Source organism: Leuresthes tenuis, unplaced genomic scaffold (genome assembly GCF_036924035.1).
Source record: "Leuresthes tenuis unplaced genomic scaffold, fLeuTen1.0.hap1 SCAF_9, whole genome shotgun sequence".
NCBI lineage: Eukaryota > Metazoa > Chordata > Actinopteri > Atheriniformes > Atherinopsidae > Leuresthes > Leuresthes tenuis.
In genome coordinates this window covers 28,484,575-28,501,164 of record NW_027325363.1, presented here as the reverse complement: position 1 = coordinate 28,501,164, position 16,590 = coordinate 28,484,575, and the positions used below count along the sequence as shown (strand labels likewise).

Here is a 16,590-nt window from a genome sequence, read left to right as displayed (position 1 = left end):
CCCGACTATACACCATCAAAAGCGGGAGCAGAGGTGTTCAGCTGCACACAATCAGGTTTTTGCAAATTATGATCTGACATTCACACATGCTTTTGATGATGTATGGTTGGGCATTCGCACCTTTTTTTACCCATTTTTCAGGAATTATGGGTGGACATTCACACCTTCTTGCAGCTGAACACCTCCTCTCCCACTTATGATCATGTGCGGTTGGATATTCGAAAATTTTCTTTCATGTTTTCTAGCAATTATTGATGGAAATTCAGACCTTCTTGCAGCTGAACCCCTCTGCTCCCGCTTTTGATGGTGTATAGTCGGGCTTTCGAGCCTTTTCTTCCCCGGTTTTTACAAATTATGGTTGGAAATTCAGACCTTCTTGCAGCTGAACCCCTCTGCTCCCGCTTTTGATGGTGTATTGTCGGGCATTCGCACCTTTTCTTACCCGCTATTTACAAAAAATGGTCGGCCATTCACACCTTCTTGTAGATGCTTGGAGTGAACGGAGCAAGCTCCTTTTTCAACTCCTATTGATAAAAATCCATTTAATATGTAGTCCTTGCATAGACATATCACATATTAAACTGATAAGTACAGATACTACACTTGATCTTAGCCAAAAGGCCGAGAAGCGATAACTGTCCACTGGTTCACGTCCGAGGGCCCTTCCTGGCACAATGCGCACTTGTAGCGGTGTTCTTTTTATGGCCATAGTGTCACTTTGCACCTCCGCCCACCCGCTGCACTGAGCACTCTTCAACCCTTTTAAATGGTATAACTTTACACTACCGCACGCTCCAGCGAGCACCATTCAAGCAACATCGGCACAGTCGCAACAAGTAAGGTGACTCTACTCAGAGAAGTCACTCTGCACAGTAACAAGATTTCTTTTGCACAGACAGAAAGGGCTTCACCCGCAAAGGTAAAGCCTGCCAAAAATAGAAACAATTCATTAGTGCTGCTCTCCACGGAAGTCTTTAGTAAAAGGCGAAAGACTTGTACATTATGAAGAGAAACCAGTGAACTGCGGGGCAGGGCATCAGGCTAGTTGGCATAGCCACCTTCCCCATGGTGAGCTTTGCTTGGTTGAGACGCTTGCTCCCCCCCCTTGCTCCTCGGCTGACCAAGTAGGAACAATCGGGCCCTATTCGATGGCTGCCTTGTCTTTTACTCTGTGCAAAAGACAAGGCAGCCACAAACAACACGGGAACACCGTATTGAGGCTTTGATCTGACTGCTCATTCGGTGTCGCGTTTCTTTCAAGCAATTCTCCCGGTTAGCCCGCACTCGGCTCGCTCCCAGAGCCGCGTTAAAGTCTGCTTCGCATTCACTCTCTTTTATCAGCAGATTAAAAGAAAGTTTCATCTTAGGCTCCCTGAAACTTCCATCCTGCACCGCTGTTTGCTTTTTCACAAGAGCAGCAAAGAGCGCACCGTTCCCAGCGGCACTGCAGTACCGGGTCGATGCTTGGAGTGAACGGAGCAAGCTCCTTTTTCAACTCCTATTGATACAAATCCATTTAATATGTAGTCTCGCATAGAGGACATATCAGACATTAAACTGATAAGAACAGATACTACACTTGATCTTAGCCAAAAGGCCGAGAAGCGATAACTGTCCACTGGTTCACGTCCGAGGGCCCTTCCTGGCACAATGCGTACTTGTAGCGGTGTTCTTTTTATGGCCATAGTGTCACTTTGCACCTCCGCCCACCCGCTGCACTGAGCACTCTTCAGCCCTTTTAAATGGTATAACTTTACACTACCACACGCTCCAGCGAGCACCATTCAAGCAACAACTTTGCACTCCAGCTTCGAACGTCGGCACAGTCGCAACAAGTAAGGCGACTCTACTCAGAGAAGTCACTCTGCACAGTAACAAGATTTCTTTTGCACAGACAGAAAGGGCTTCATTCGCAAAGGTAAAGCCTGCCAAAAATAGAAACAACTCATTAGTGCTGCTCAACGTTGTACTTTGCAGTAAAAGAAAGAACAAATCTAAAGTTTCAGGAATCCGAGAATAAGCTTACTTTCATGAGTTCTTCACGATTTCGGATTTTGCTATAAAATGAATTCCTTCACTCAAACTAAATTAAAACTGCTAAACCGCTAATCTGTTACATACAAGGCAGATGTCAAATTCACCGAAATAGGATCTAAGGGTATTTGGCCAATCGAGCTGTAGCAGCTTCGGTAAAAGAGTATAAGTTGAAGAGTTTGTGAATAAAGGTGTGCGCACACATAGTGAGTTGTAGGAAAATAGGCAGGGAGCAATGCCGGCTGGGGTATAGGTTCTTGTATGTTGTCTGACTGTTTGATTTGAATGTGTTGTGTAAGTGTCCTGTTGAATGTTACATGTTTGGGCTTTGACATGCTTCACTGTGGTTGTTAACTGTGTGGTGTGTCCTGAAATGTTATATGTTTGGGCTGTGTGACATGCTTAATGCTTTTCAGTAGCAACCCACTTATTCATATATAGCAACTGACAACATAAGAAGTCCGGACATACTTTGATAGTAGTTGTAGAAGTATCCTTATTGATAATAGATAAACTAATTCATAGTGATAGAACAGTAGATGAACAGGTGCCTGCACATGTCTCATGAAAATAAAATGGGTGTATGATTGCTGACGGCAGAGCAATACTGCCAAACTTATGAGTTCTTGTGGCAAACTTGATTCAGTGTCTTGACGTGTATACGCTGTTTGGCTGACTTTTCACAAGAAACAAAGTGTGTTTGATAAGATCCGACCATTTTATTACGGTAGGATCAGTATGTATGGATTCTGATGTGACTGATAAACCCATTCGTATCTTAAGCATAATCTAATACGTGAGACAACGCCCTGGCACACAATCAAAAAAAAAAAAAGAGAGAGCGGTTTTGTGTCCCCACAGTCCATAATGTAGAAAAGAGAGAAAAAAGCCTTTCTGATTTGTTGTGTGTGCTCACAGTGCAGAGTGTAGAGAAAAGAGAGAAAAGAAAGCCGTTTTGGTGTCACGGGTGTTGTGACTTACACACACACATTTCTGAATTGAGAAAGGAAATTATTTTAGAGGAAGCACTAGAGTTTAGATCCCACATTTGTTGATAGGCATTCATTTAATTTTTCTTTTAATCAGTTTTAAAGTGAATACTAACTGAGAAATGAAAAAGGTGAAGAGTTTAGAAGCTTGGTTCAAGAGCAAAACTTGGTTTATGATCAGCTGAGTCTCTAAACAGAACAGCAAAGGGCTTCATCGAACATTTAAAAAAGATTCAGATTGTTAGAATATCCAGAATTTATAGGAATGGTGGTGATTACTCTTATTTTCTAGAATGGAAATAACTGCACCATATCTGTTTTATGAATTTAAGGGGCTAAAAAGTTTTGTTCTCGTTTTTCTATGATTAACCGAATGTATGTGAGAGTCCAAACAGACAGAAGGGTTACGGCCGAGCGCTGAACCTTCAAAAAAGATGAGACAGGCTGGACCCGTGCCATACTAGTTAAGACCTGCCTGTGGATAACAGGTTCTTTAAACTCTCACACACACAAACTCACACACGTTCACACACATACACCCATACACACACACATTCTTGAACTTGCTGCACTAGAATTGTAGTCTGAATACCTTTATGCCAAACAGATTTGCTTTGCCAAGGGAAGTTTTATAAATGTTTATTGTTTATGTTTACAATATATAAACTAGCAGAATAATTAATTCATCCTCCTTGTCCCTCCCACCCCAGAGAGGGCAGCCAGAGACTGGCTGCAATAGGCATCCCCGCTACCTGGGACCCAACACAGGGCAGGAGGGCCTGATGTCCACCAGGCTCGGGGCCTGCAGTCACCATATTCCGGGAGCTACTGTACCCCCAGAAGGAACCCATCCCGCCCCACCCCACTCAACCCAACCCCATCCCGGAGGACCTCTACAAAAACAAACAAACAACAACAAAAATCAAACAAACAAACAAACAAATCACCCGGTTACACCAGTCGCAGCAGCCCGGGCCTGAGACCCACCATCACCCAGGCCCCCCCAGGCCCCCCCCAACTGGGGAAAAGCACACCCCCATACAGACCCCCTCCTCCTCACCGCACGCCCCAACACCCTAAAAAAAACAACCACCTGCGGACACCTTGGAGTTCCCAGAGCAACAAGGCCGGCACCAGGACCTGCACCAACCCACGCATACTGTGGCATGTCCAGGGCAACCCAGACCCCCCAGGCACAGGCAGGGCCCCGCCCCGGGCGCAAGGCAGCGGCAAGCCACCAGGTCCAGGCCCAGCTCCACCACCCACGCCAGAGCGGCCCGGTCACCCGGTACAGAGCCAGCAGCCACCACCCCAAGGCCCCTAAGGGACCCCGCCCCACACCGCAAGACAGCCCCACCCGCAAGCCCCCAAAACTGCCCTCCAAGCCCGACACACAGTCCCCCCCAACAATGACCAACCCGGTCCCCACGACCCGAGAGACCACCAGACGCCCGAAGCCACACAGCCCCCCCCAGCACACACCCAACCGCCCAGAGCGATTTCTAAACTGGTTAATACACAGATTGTTCTTCGCTTTCCAGTTCATGAGAATAGTTTTCTTTGCTATACATAACACTGTGAGGATCATGTGTGCTAAGCTAAATTCCACGTTGATGTTGTCTAAGTCACCCAGTATGCACAGTGTGGGGCATGCAGGAATGCTACACTTTAGCCATGTTGACAGGTCCGCACAGACTTCAAGCCAGAACTTCTGGACAGGCGCACAAAACCACAAAGCGTGTGCATAATCATCAGGTGTGTTATCTGTGCAATGTGAGCAGATGTTTGAGTGTGTTAGACCCATCCTGAACATCCTTTGTCCTGTATAGTGTGTTCTATGAAGAATTTTGTATTGTATGAGCTGTAAATTAGGATTTTGAGTCATTCTGAAGGTGTTCAAACATATTTGTGGCCAGAAGCTATGACTAGAACTGATGGATAAATCTGCCTCCCATTTTGAGGACGGTAGAGACATTGTGTCATCTATCTTAGACAATAATTTATATATTTTTGATAGTAGTTTTGGGGTGCAGATGCTTAGAAATTCTGCTACCCTAATTGGGAGTTGTAAGTCTGGTTGGTGGAGGATATATTTCTTTGTTATTATAGACTTAAGTTGTTGATATTCTAGGAATTTATTGCTGCCTATCTCATGTTGTGATATGAGCTCATCAAATGAAATAAAATGTCCATTTTGGATTATATGTTCCAGATGTTTGATTCCTTTGATCTTCCATAGAGTAAAGTTTAGCATTTTTTTGTTTTGCAGGATGTCAGGATTGTTCCAGATGGGTGTAAGCTTACACGGGACAAGTGAAGACTTTGTTATTTTAAGAAATTCCCACCAGGCTGTCAGAGAGGTGCTGATGTTAATGCTTTTGAAACATTTGTGATTTTTTACGTTTTGACTAATAAGTGGCAGGTCAGAGATTTACAGATTATCACACAATGCTTGTTCTATATTTATCCATGTTCATCTATTGGGCTAGGTTTAAACCATTTTGATATATACCGTAACCTATTGGCTAAGGAATAGTGCTGAAAATTAGGTAAATCTAATCCACCACTGTCCTTGGTCTTCTGTAGGGTTTTTAAACTAATACGCGGTGGTTTGTTTTTCCACAGAAATTTGGAGATGCATGAATCTAGTGACTTAAACCAAGTAGCAGGTTGGTTTTATGGGGATCATTGAGAACAAATAGTTAACTTTTGGTAGTATCATCATTTTAATGGTTGTAACACTCCCCATAAGTGATATAGGTAAGGACTTCCAACGAGAGAGATTGTCCTCTACTGTCTTTAATAATTGCACATAAATTAGCTTTGTTAGCTCTGAGAGCCTGGAGGAAATGTTTATGCCTAAATATCTAATATTTCCTGACTGTAAAGTGATCGCAGGTATATTCTGGACCCTACAGTTAATGGGCAGAACTGTGGTCTTAGACCAATTGATAGAGTAGTCAGAAAGTGCTGAGAATTTATTTATGAGTGTGATCGTGTGAGTGAGAGACGTCTGTGAGTTCTGAAGGAAAAGTAATACATCATCAGCATAAAGACTTATTTTATGCTCAATATTTTGGGGTTGGATGTCTTTAATATTTCTATCTTGTCTGATAGCAGCTGCTAAAGGTTTGATGAAAATAGCAAAAAGTGAGGGAGAAAGTGAGCAACCCTGTCTTGTACTTCTCTGCAGACTGAAGCTTGGAGAAGTTTGATCATTTGTCCTGACACTTGCATTTGGGGAGTCAGTTATTTTCTTGTGAGGAGATAAGAGGCTTTAATAATAATATCTTGCAAGAGAGAACAACACAGTACAGAATACAGAGTTGCTCTGACCACTGAAGCAAAAACACACAGTTATATTGCCCGCTCATCACGTCATCTGTTTTTGGGTATAATTGATTGTTCTTCTAACTTTCCTCCCCAACCATCAGTTGAGGTTACCCAGACACACTCGTAAATACCAGCCTAACCCTGTCCCCCCTAAAGTGCACCTATCTCATTATAACAAGCCCACCATTGTAAAGAGGAATTTAAGAAAACAGGGCAGGGTGGTACCTTGCAGCTCGGTCATTTGCAGGTTATACACAGTAACACTCAATACAATGCATATAAGAATTATTTTCCATTACATTCCTCCCTTTTGATTATAATAATACCATTATATTAATCAACCCAAAAGAAACAAGGAAAATAATAACTTTATCTGTAAAACATCAGCCTGCATTTGCACACAACGTGAGTTTAAAATGCAGGCATCATAGTAATAAAGGGTCCAATGATAAACAATCAAAACATGAACAATTAAACATGATTATCTTCATCCCTCTCTAAGTCAGCGTCACTAGAGGAAAAATTTTGAAAGCAAGAAAGTTATTTGAGTCATTTGGTCTTTTTCACACTGTTGTTTAGATGGACTACATAAAAGGATGTCATCCACATACTGCAAAAGAGCAGAGCCTGTGGTTGATTGAAGTTAATCCAGACTAGCTTTGAGGGCAGCATTGTAAATAGTGGGACTTTCACAGTACCCCTGGCATAACCGGGTAAAAGTCCAAGATCTCCCTTCAAACTAAAAAGCAAACCAAAATGGGCTATCAGGGTGCACTGGCGACAAGTCAACCACTGAGAAAAACTGTGCATCTGATGTAATTTGAGACAAAATAGTGTGTGGGTTGGGCACAGTAGGAGCATGTGGCTGAACTGCAGCATTCACCGCTTGGAGGTCCTGTACAAAACGCCATTCATCTGGCTGGCCAGCATCTTTAATCTTTTTAACAGGAAACAATGGAGTAAGCACAGGTGAATTTTCAAAAGGAACAATAACGCCTGTTTTCTGAAAAGATTGAAAAACAGGTTTAATCCCTTTAATTGCTTCAGGCTTAAAAGGGTATTGTTTTTTACATCGACAAAAGTCTGATTTAGGGGTGACAATTACTGGTTCACAGCCTTTTATCAACCCCACATCATATTTGCTCTTAGCCCAAAGATCATTGGGCACTTCAGCCAACATGGGTATCGAAGACAAATCTGTTTCAGATAAAAAACATGCTTCAAAATGTGATTCTGTGGTAGGAATTAAGTCCACAGTTCTTTGACAATGCATTGTACTCAAAAATATTTTTTTGTATGCTGACAATCGTTCAGAAAACATCAAATTTGGATCAGCAGGTGAAACAGTCCACTCCATTTCTTTCTGACATGTAGCAACAAACTCTCCCACACCTTGTCACTGCCAGTGTGTACGTTTGGCCAAGGAAATGTGAGGGCGAGTACCACAAACATTAAAAAAATCGAAGTGCTCTGGAGTGAGCGACACAGCCAATAAAGTAGGCGCACATATTTTTTCACTTCTTCTCATTCTTCTTCATTGTCAGGCCCCAAAGAAATGTGTGATGTGCAGTGCAAATCAGTAGGTTGCATGAAATCAGAAAGGGGTGAAACTAACGCTTTTGCTTCTTCCACTAGTTGTTGTGAAAAAGGAGAGCTGGGAAGTTTCCACTCATAAGCATATGTAAGTGCCGATGAATCAAACTGCACTGCTGTGAAAACTTTGTCAGGCTGTAACATAACCTTAACACCCTCTGGTGTAGAAGTTAAAATAATGCCTAATTTACACATGAGATCACAGCCCATCAGGTTAATGGGACACAACTCTGATAACAAAAATGAGTGTTTGAAGGAGAGCTCATCGGGAGTGACAACACGCAATGGGCATTGTCATTTTCTCCTTCACAACCTGGCCTGATGCAGACATACAGTAAACGTGGTTTCCACTTAACTTTGGAGGACAATCAAACTCCCCTGACGTCACTACTGATGAACATAAGTTCCTATATTCTGAGAGAAATATCTTTGCTCTAGGACGGAAATAGCATGCAAAACTTTACTACGTGAATCACAGTCGGCAAGCGTTGCTTCACTACACAGAGCAGGAAAAATGTGTGAGTGTGTTTGTGCTATCACCCATTAGTGGAAGCTCCGCTGCCGTGTGACGTCCAGAACCTGCCTCCCACCCTCAGTCAGCCTTTTGCCCAATTTCATCACTTTTTAGCTGTGGACAGTCCTTTTTCCAGTGTCCAGTCTGGCCACAGTAAAAACAAATATTCGGATCATAGCTCTGGCGTGGCCCATTTTGACCTCCTCTCCCACACGTCCACGTCTTCGACTTCGGCCTCGTCCTCTGTTTACACCAACTGCGTAATACATGGTCATGGTTGCCAAATGCAGCTCCTTTTCACACTTGTCCCTTTTGGTTGTCTTACGCGTCTCAACTTGGTTCTGAGCATGGCGAGCATATCGGCGAACGTCAGCCAAACGAGGACCCTCACACCATCCCACGTAAATGTTCTTTACTTCAGTGGCGACATCTATATAATATTGTCTGGGTCCCGTTAAAACATGTATTTTTCCCATCTAATTCCTTGTTTGCTTTAAAACAAGTATTCCCCATTTTCTATCCCTTCAGTAGCCAACCAGTTTGTATGGAGTACACTGGAGCAACTTGACTGATCAGTAAAACACTGCTTTTGTTGTCACCGCAAGGCTTCCCCCGTCGGTTGTTTCACTGAGACACTACTGAGTAACTATAACTCAACACAGTTTATACACATAACATTCATATACATACTAACAAACAAACAAACAATAATTTATCGCAATTTTCTCATCTCTGTTTGAACGTACACCCAGGTAAATATTCCTGTAGTCTTCTCATACCGACTATGGACCCATTCATTGTTTAACTTCACTGTTTTGCAAATCAGAATATTGAATAAAAATTGAATATTACACATTGACATTGAACTTTACTGGATAAGCAGGTCTTCATTGCATTCAGCAGCCTATATGTGAGCATCTATGTGTAAGCTGTTCTTCTTTGCATTTATCAGCAGCAAGCAATTCTTCACTGCACATGCATATGTAAATAGTAAAACATTTCCAATGTGTTAGCGAAACCTTCTATATCACAGTGGTTTCTAAGGTCTATTTTAAGTTCTTTGCCATCAGTGAGATGACATTGTTTACAAAGTGTGTCAAATTATCACTGAAGATCTTTTCAGGAATTTCAAATCTAGAAATGAGTTATTTTACGCGTGATTTTGCTACTGAGAGTGCATCTGCTTGTGCACATGGAAATATTTCAGACCATTTGGTAAAAACCTCTGTTGTCACTGAGCAGAATCGTTTCCCTTAACATTTATTTAGTTCAATGAAATCTACACAATAATGAAATAATGAAATCCAAACAAATATGTTGAAAAAGATACACTGGCTTAGGGAATTATCTTCGTTTTGGTCTTAGATTGCCCTGTGGAATGTATTTTGCACATATTTGACCTGCTAGACAAAACTTTATTAATTTATTTATTCTAAAAAAAAAATTCAATAATTAGTAAAACCATATGCTGTAAAAACCTGGTTCATTATTGCTTCCATCCCTCCTGTTGAGACATGACATGGTCCGTGGCTCAATACTGCAGCATATTTAAACAAATTCTTTGGCAGTATGGTTTTCCTTCCGGTCATTCATACGAGTCTATTGTAGATGGCAATTGAATAACATCTAATAATGCTAAAATATTTGTAGTTTATACATTTAGCTGTGGATGTCTACATACCTGTTTTTCCAATGCTGTGTTAACACATGTACAGTTGAGAAGGCATACTGACTGTCAGTGTAAAGGTTAACAACCTTTTTGTTATTTAATTTACAAGCTTCAGTTAAAGCTACCAATTCGAGTAATTTTTTGGTAGTGGTTGTTTTAAGAAAACTTCAGTTTCTGTTACTACTGCAAATCCTGTAGCATTTGTGCCATCAGGGTTTTTTGCTTGACCTGTTGAATAAATATAGTTATTTCTGCATTTTCATAACGTATATCAGTTAAGTCTGGCCTGGGTAAAACACTGATGGTTATTTCTGACATGCAATCATGAGGCTTTCCATCTGTGGGGTAGGTAGCAGTGTGGATGGATTAAGTGTAGCACATCTCTCGACAACAAGGTGTGGCTGTGAAAGAAGAACTGTTATGTAGGAGAGATGTCTGGTAAAGATATTTTGTTAAGTAACCATATCACAGCCACTGCATGAGGTACCTTAAGTGTTAATGGGTGAAATAACACCATTATTGTTGATGCCTGCACTGCCAATGGCTTCTGGCCATTGATTCAAAAGTACGATCTCGTCCCTTTTTCCCCCTTTCAGTGGACACTGGCCCCTAATTACCGCAATTCAGCAGGGGGTCTTTCATTAGGAGTACTGGACTCCCCCGTGCACGGTTTCAGCTCCGACCCTGGAAAGCGGAAAAAACGTTGAGATCTGGTTTGAGAACCCAATTGTTGAGAAAAGTCTCTCAATGAGACTCAGAGTTGCTGGAGTCAGTTAATGCAAATGTTTAATCTTGCAGCAAGTTCAAGAATGTGTGTGTGAATGGGTGTATGTGTGCGAACGTGTGTGAGTTTGTGTATGTGAGAGTTTAATGAACCTGTTATCCACAGGCAGGTCTTAACTAGTATGGCACAGGTCCAGCCTGTCTCATCTTTTTTGGAAGGTCCAGCGCTCGGCCGTAACCCTTCTGTCTGTTTGGACTCTCACATACATTCGGTTAATCATAGAAAAACGAGAACAAAACTTTTTAGCCCCTTAAATTCATAAAACAGACATGGTGCAGTTATTTCCATTCTAGAAAATAAGAGTAATCACCACCATTCCTATAAATTCTGGATATTCTAACAATCTGAATCTTTTTTAAATGTTCGATGAAGCCCTTTGCTGTTCTGTTTAGAGACTCAGCTGATCATAAACCAAGTTTTGCTCTTGAACCAAGCTTCTAAACTCTTCACCTTTTTCATTTCTCAGTTAGTATTCACTTTAAAACTGATTAAAAGATAAATTAAATGAATGCCTATCAACAAATGTGGGATCTAAACTCTAGTGCTTCTCTAAAATAATTTCCTTTCTCAATTCAGAAATGTGTGTGTGTAAGTCACAACATCCGTGACACCAAAACGGCTTTCTTTTCTCTCTTTTCTCTACACTCTGCACTGTGAGCACACACACCAAATCAGAAAGGCTTTTTTCTCTCTTTTCTACATTATGGACTGTGGGGACACAAAACCGCTCTCTCTCTTTTTTTTTTTGATTGTGTGCCAGGGCGTTGTCTCACGTATTAGATTATGCTTAAGATACGAATGAGCAGTCAGAACAAAGCCTCAATACGGTGTTCCCGTGTTGTTTGTGGCTGCCTTGTCTTTTGCACAGATTAAAAGACAAGGCAGCCATCGAATAGGGCCTGATTGTTCCTACTTGGTCAGCCGAGGAGCAAGGGGGGGGGGCAAGCGTCTCAACCAAGCAAAGCTCACCATGGGGAAGGTGGCTATGCCAACTAGGCTGATGCCCTGCTCCTGCAGTGATGGATAATCATACACTGGTTTCTCTTCATAATGTACAAGTCTTTCGCCTTTTGCTAAAGACTTCCGTGGAGAGCAGCACTAATGAGTTGTTTCTATTTTTGGCAGGCTTTAACTTTGCGGGTGAAGCCCTTTCTGTCTGTGCAAAAGAAATCTTGTTACTGTGCAGAGTGACTTCTCTGAGTAGAGTCGCCTTACTTGTTGCGACTGTGCCGATGTTTGAAGCTGGAGTGCAAAGTTGTTGCTTGAATGGTGCTCGCTGGAGCGTGTGGTAGTGTAAAGTTATACCATTTAAAAGGGCTGAAGAGTGCTCAGTGCAGCGGGTGGGCGGAGGTGCAAAGTGACACTATGGCCATAAAAAGAACACCGCTACAAGTGCGCATTGTGCCAGGAAGGGCCCTCGGACGTGAACCAGTGGACAGATATCGCTTCTCGGCCTTTTGGCTAAGATCAAGTGTAGTATCTGTTCTTATCAGTTTAATATGTGATATGTCTATGCAAGGACTACATATTAAATGGATTTTTATCAATAGGAGTTGAAAAAGGAGCTTGCTCCGTTCACTCCAAGCATTGACCCGGTACTGCAGTGCCGCTGGGAACGGTGCGCTCTCCTCTGCTCTTGTGAAAAAGCAAACAGCGGTGCAGGATGGAAGTTTCTTTTAATCTGCTGAGAAAAGAGAGTGAATGCAAAGCAGACTTTAACACGGCTCTGGGAGCGAGCCGAGTGCGGGCTAACCAGGAGAATTGCTTGAAAGAAACGCGACACCGAATGAGCGGTCAGAACAAAGCCTCAATACGGTGTTCCTGTGGTGTTTTTATAAAATGCGGTGTAAAAAAAGGTGTGAATGCCCCATAGAAAACTAAAAGGTGGAGCGGAAGTGTTCGGCTGCAAGAAGGTGTGAATGTCCGACTATATTTGGTGAAAAGCAGGTGAAGCAAGGTCTGAATGCCCAACCTTACATCATCAAAAGCGAGATCAGAGGTTTTTGGCTGCAAGAAGGCCATAGTTTGCCAAAAGCGGGTAAGGTGTGAATGATCGGCTAAATATCAACAAAAGTGGGGGCGGAGGTCTTCGGATGCAAGTGGGTGTGAATATCCCACCATACAAGTATGGTGGAGAGGAAGCTGTGAATGGCCGACCATAGTTTGCAAAAAGCGGGTGAGAAAAGGAGCGAATGTCCAACCATACATGATCAAAACAGGGAGCGGAGGTGTTTGGCTGCGACAAGGTGTGAATGTCCACCCATAATTAATGAAAAGCGGGCAACAAGTAGGTTCGAATGCCCAACCATACATCATCAAAAGCAGGAGTGGATGTGTTCGGCTACAAGAAGGTTTGTATGTCCGAGCATAGTTTGTAAAAAGCGGGTAAGAAAAGGTTCGAATGCCCGAACATACACCATCAAAAGAGGGAGCGGAGGTGTTCCGCTGTAAGACGGTGTGAATGTCCGACCATAGTTGGTAAAAAGTGGGTATGAAAAGGTTCGAATGCCCAAATTCGGCTGCAAAAAACTGTGTTCGGCTGCAAAAAGGTGTGAATGTTCGACTAAATTTTGTAAAAAGCGGGTAAGACAAGGTGCGAATGCCTGACAATGTATGATCAAAAGCGGGAGCGGAGGTGTTCAGCTGCAAGAAGGTCTAAATGTCCATTTTTAATTAATAGAAAACATGAAAGAAAATTTTCGAAAATCAATCCGCACATGATCATAAGTGGGAGAGGAGGTGTTCAGCTGCAAGAAGGTGTGAATGTCCTACCATAATTGCTGAAAAATGTGTTAGAAACGGTAAGAATGCCGGACCATACATCATCAAAAGCTAAAGAGGTGGTGTTCGGCTGCAAGTAGGTGTGAATGTCTGACTAAAGTTCAAATATATTAACAAAAGCGGGAGGAGAGGTCTTCGGATGAGTGGTCGAGAATTTCCAACCATAATCTATAAAATGCGGTGAAAAAAAAAGGTGTGATAGATACCTAAAAGGTGGAGCGGAAGTGTTCGGCTGCAAGAAGGTGTGAATGTTATATATATAGTTGGTGAAAAGCAGGAAAAGCAAGGTCTGAATGCCCAATCTTACATAATCAAAAGCGAGATCAGAGGTGTTTGGCGGCAAGAAAACGGGTAAGGTGTGAATGACCGACTAAATATCAACAAAAGTGGGGGCGGAGGTCTTCGGATGCAAGTGGGTGTGAATATCCCACCATACAAGTATGGTGGAGAGGAAGCTGTGAATGGCCGACCATAGTTTGCAAAAAGCGGGTGAGAAAAGGTGCGAATGTCCAACCATACATGATCAAAACAGGGAGCGGAGGTGTTTGGCTGCGACAAGGTGTGAATATCCACCCATAATTAATGAAAAGCGGGCAACAAGTAGGTTCGAATGCCCAACCATACATCAACAAAAGCAGGAGTGGATGTGTTTGGCTACAAGAAGGTTTGAATGTCCGAGCATAGTTTGTAAAAAGCGGGTAAGAAAAGGTGCGAATGCCTGAACATACACCATCAAAAGAGGGAGCGGAGGTGTTCCGCTGAAAGACGGTGTGAATGTCCGAACATAGTTGGTAAAAAGCGGGTAAGAAAAGGTTCGAATGCCCGAATATATACCATCAAAAGCGGAAGCGGAGGTGTTCAGCTGTAAGAAGTTGTGAACGTCCGACCAAAGTTTGTAAAAAGCAGTTAAGAAAAGGTTCGAATATCCAACCAAACATAATCAAAAGTGGGAGCAGAGCTGTTCGACTGCAAGTAGGTGTGAATGTCCACCCATAATTCCTGAAAAATGGGTAAGAAAAGGTGCGAATGCCCAACCATACATCATCAAAAGAAGAAGTGGATGTGTTCTGCTACAAGAAGGTTTGAATGTCCGACCATAGTTTGTAAAAAGTTGGTAAGAAAAAGTTCGAATGCCCGAACATACACCATCAAAAGAGGGAGCGGAGGTGTTCCGCTGTAAGATGCTGCGAATGTCCGACCATAGTTGGTAAAAAGCGGGTAAGAAAAGGTTAAAAAACCCGACTGTACACAATCAATAGCGGAAGCGGAGTTGTTCGGCTACAAGAAGGTGTGAAAGTCCACCAATAATTACTGAAAAATGGGTAAGAAAAGGTGTGAATGCCCAACTATACATCATCAAAAGCAGAAGTGGATGTGTTCGGCCACAAGAACGTTTGAATGTCCGAGCATAGTTTGTAAAAGGCAGGTAAGAAAAGGTTCGAATGCCTGTACATACACAATCAAAAGAGGGAGCGGAGGTGTTTCGCTGCAAGAAGGTGTGAATGTCCACCCATAATTAATGAAAAGCGGGCAACAAGTAGGTTCGAATGCCCAACCATACATCATCAAAAGTAGGAGTGGATGTGTTCGGCTACAAGAAGGTTTGTATGTCCGAGCATAGTTTGTAAAAAGCGGGTAAGAAAAGGTTCGAATGCCCGAACATACACCATCAAAAGAGGGAGCGGAGGTGTTCCGCTGTAAGACGGTGTGAATGTCCGACCATAGTTGGTAAAAAGTGGGTATGAAAAGGTTCGAATGCCCAAATTCGGCTGCAAAAAACTGTGTTCGGCTGCAAAAAGGTGTGAATGTTCGACTAAATTTTGTTAGAAGCGGGTAAGACAAGGTGCGAATGCCTGACAATGTATGATCAAAAGCGGGAGCGGAGGTGTTCAGCTGCAAGAAGGTCTAAATGTCCATTTTTAATTAATAGAAAACATGAAAGAAAATTTTCGAAAATCAATCCGCACATGATCATAAGTGGGAGAGGAGGTGTTCAGCTGCAAGAAGGTGTGAATGTCCTACCATAATTGCTGAAAAATGTGTTAGAAACGGTAAGAATGCCGGACCATACATCATCAAAAGCTAAAGAGGTGGTGTTCGGCTGCAAGTAGGTGTGAATGTCTGACTAAAGTTCAAATATATTAACAAAAGCGGGAGGAGAGGTCTTCGGATGAGTGGTCGAGAATTTCCAACCATAATCTATAAAATGCGGTGAAAAAAAAAGGTGTGATAGATACCTAAAAGGTGGAGCGGAAGTGTTCGGCTGCAAGAAGGTGTGAATGTTATATATATAGTTGGTGAAAAGCAGGAAAAGCAAGGTCTGAATGCCCAATCTTACATAATCAAAAGCGAGATCAGAGGTGTTTGGCGGCAAGAAAACGGGTAAGGTGTGAATGACCGACTAAATATCAACAAAAGTGGGGGCGGAGGTCTTCGGATGCAAGTGGGTGTGAATATCCCACCATACAAGTATGGTGGAGAGGAAGCTGTGAATGGCCGACCATAGTAAAAGGCGGGTGAGAGAAGGTGCGAATGTCAAACCATACATAATCAAAACAGGGAGCGGAGGTGTTCTGCTGTAAGAAGGTGTGAATGTCCAACCATAGTTGGTAAAAAGCGGGTAAGAAAAGGTTAAAATACCCGACTGTACACAATCAATAGCGGGAGCGGAGTTGTTTGGCTACTAAAAGGTGTTAAAGTCCGACCATGGTTTGTAAAAAGCGGGTAAGAAAAGGTGCGAATGTCCGACAATGTATGATCAAAAGAGGGAGTGGAAGTTTTCGGCTGCAAGAAGGTATGAATGTCCAACCATAATTTGTAAAAACCGGGGAAGAAAAGGCTCGAAAGCCCGACTATACACCATCAAAAGCGGGAGAGGAGGTGTTCAGCAGCA

At 42.7% G+C, this 16,590-nt stretch overlaps 4 non-coding genes and 1 pseudogene across 4 annotated transcripts; 2 read left to right on the top strand and 3 right to left on the bottom strand.

The window, feature by feature from the left end:
- Positions 1-465: 465 nt before the first annotated feature.
- LOC140314936 (U2 spliceosomal RNA) lies at positions 466-633 on the bottom strand (annotated as a pseudogene).
- A 275-nt stretch (positions 634-908) lies between these two features.
- On the bottom strand, positions 909-1,022 carry LOC140314871 (U5 spliceosomal RNA). Its single transcript, XR_011917200.1, has one exon. It is a non-coding gene; the product is annotated as a U5 spliceosomal RNA (small nuclear RNA).
- Positions 1,023-1,419: 397 nt separating this feature from the next.
- On the bottom strand, positions 1,420-1,609 carry LOC140314911 (U2 spliceosomal RNA). Its single transcript, XR_011917237.1, has one exon. It is a non-coding gene; the product is annotated as a U2 spliceosomal RNA (small nuclear RNA).
- Positions 1,610-11,945: 10,336 nt separating this feature from the next.
- LOC140314874 (U5 spliceosomal RNA) lies at positions 11,946-12,059 on the top strand. Its single transcript, XR_011917203.1, has one exon. It is a non-coding gene; the product is annotated as a U5 spliceosomal RNA (small nuclear RNA).
- A 298-nt stretch (positions 12,060-12,357) lies between these two features.
- Positions 12,358-12,545, top strand: LOC140314920 (U2 spliceosomal RNA). Its single transcript, XR_011917245.1, has one exon. It is a non-coding gene; the product is annotated as a U2 spliceosomal RNA (small nuclear RNA).
- The last annotated feature ends 4,045 nt before the right edge of the window (positions 12,546-16,590 follow it).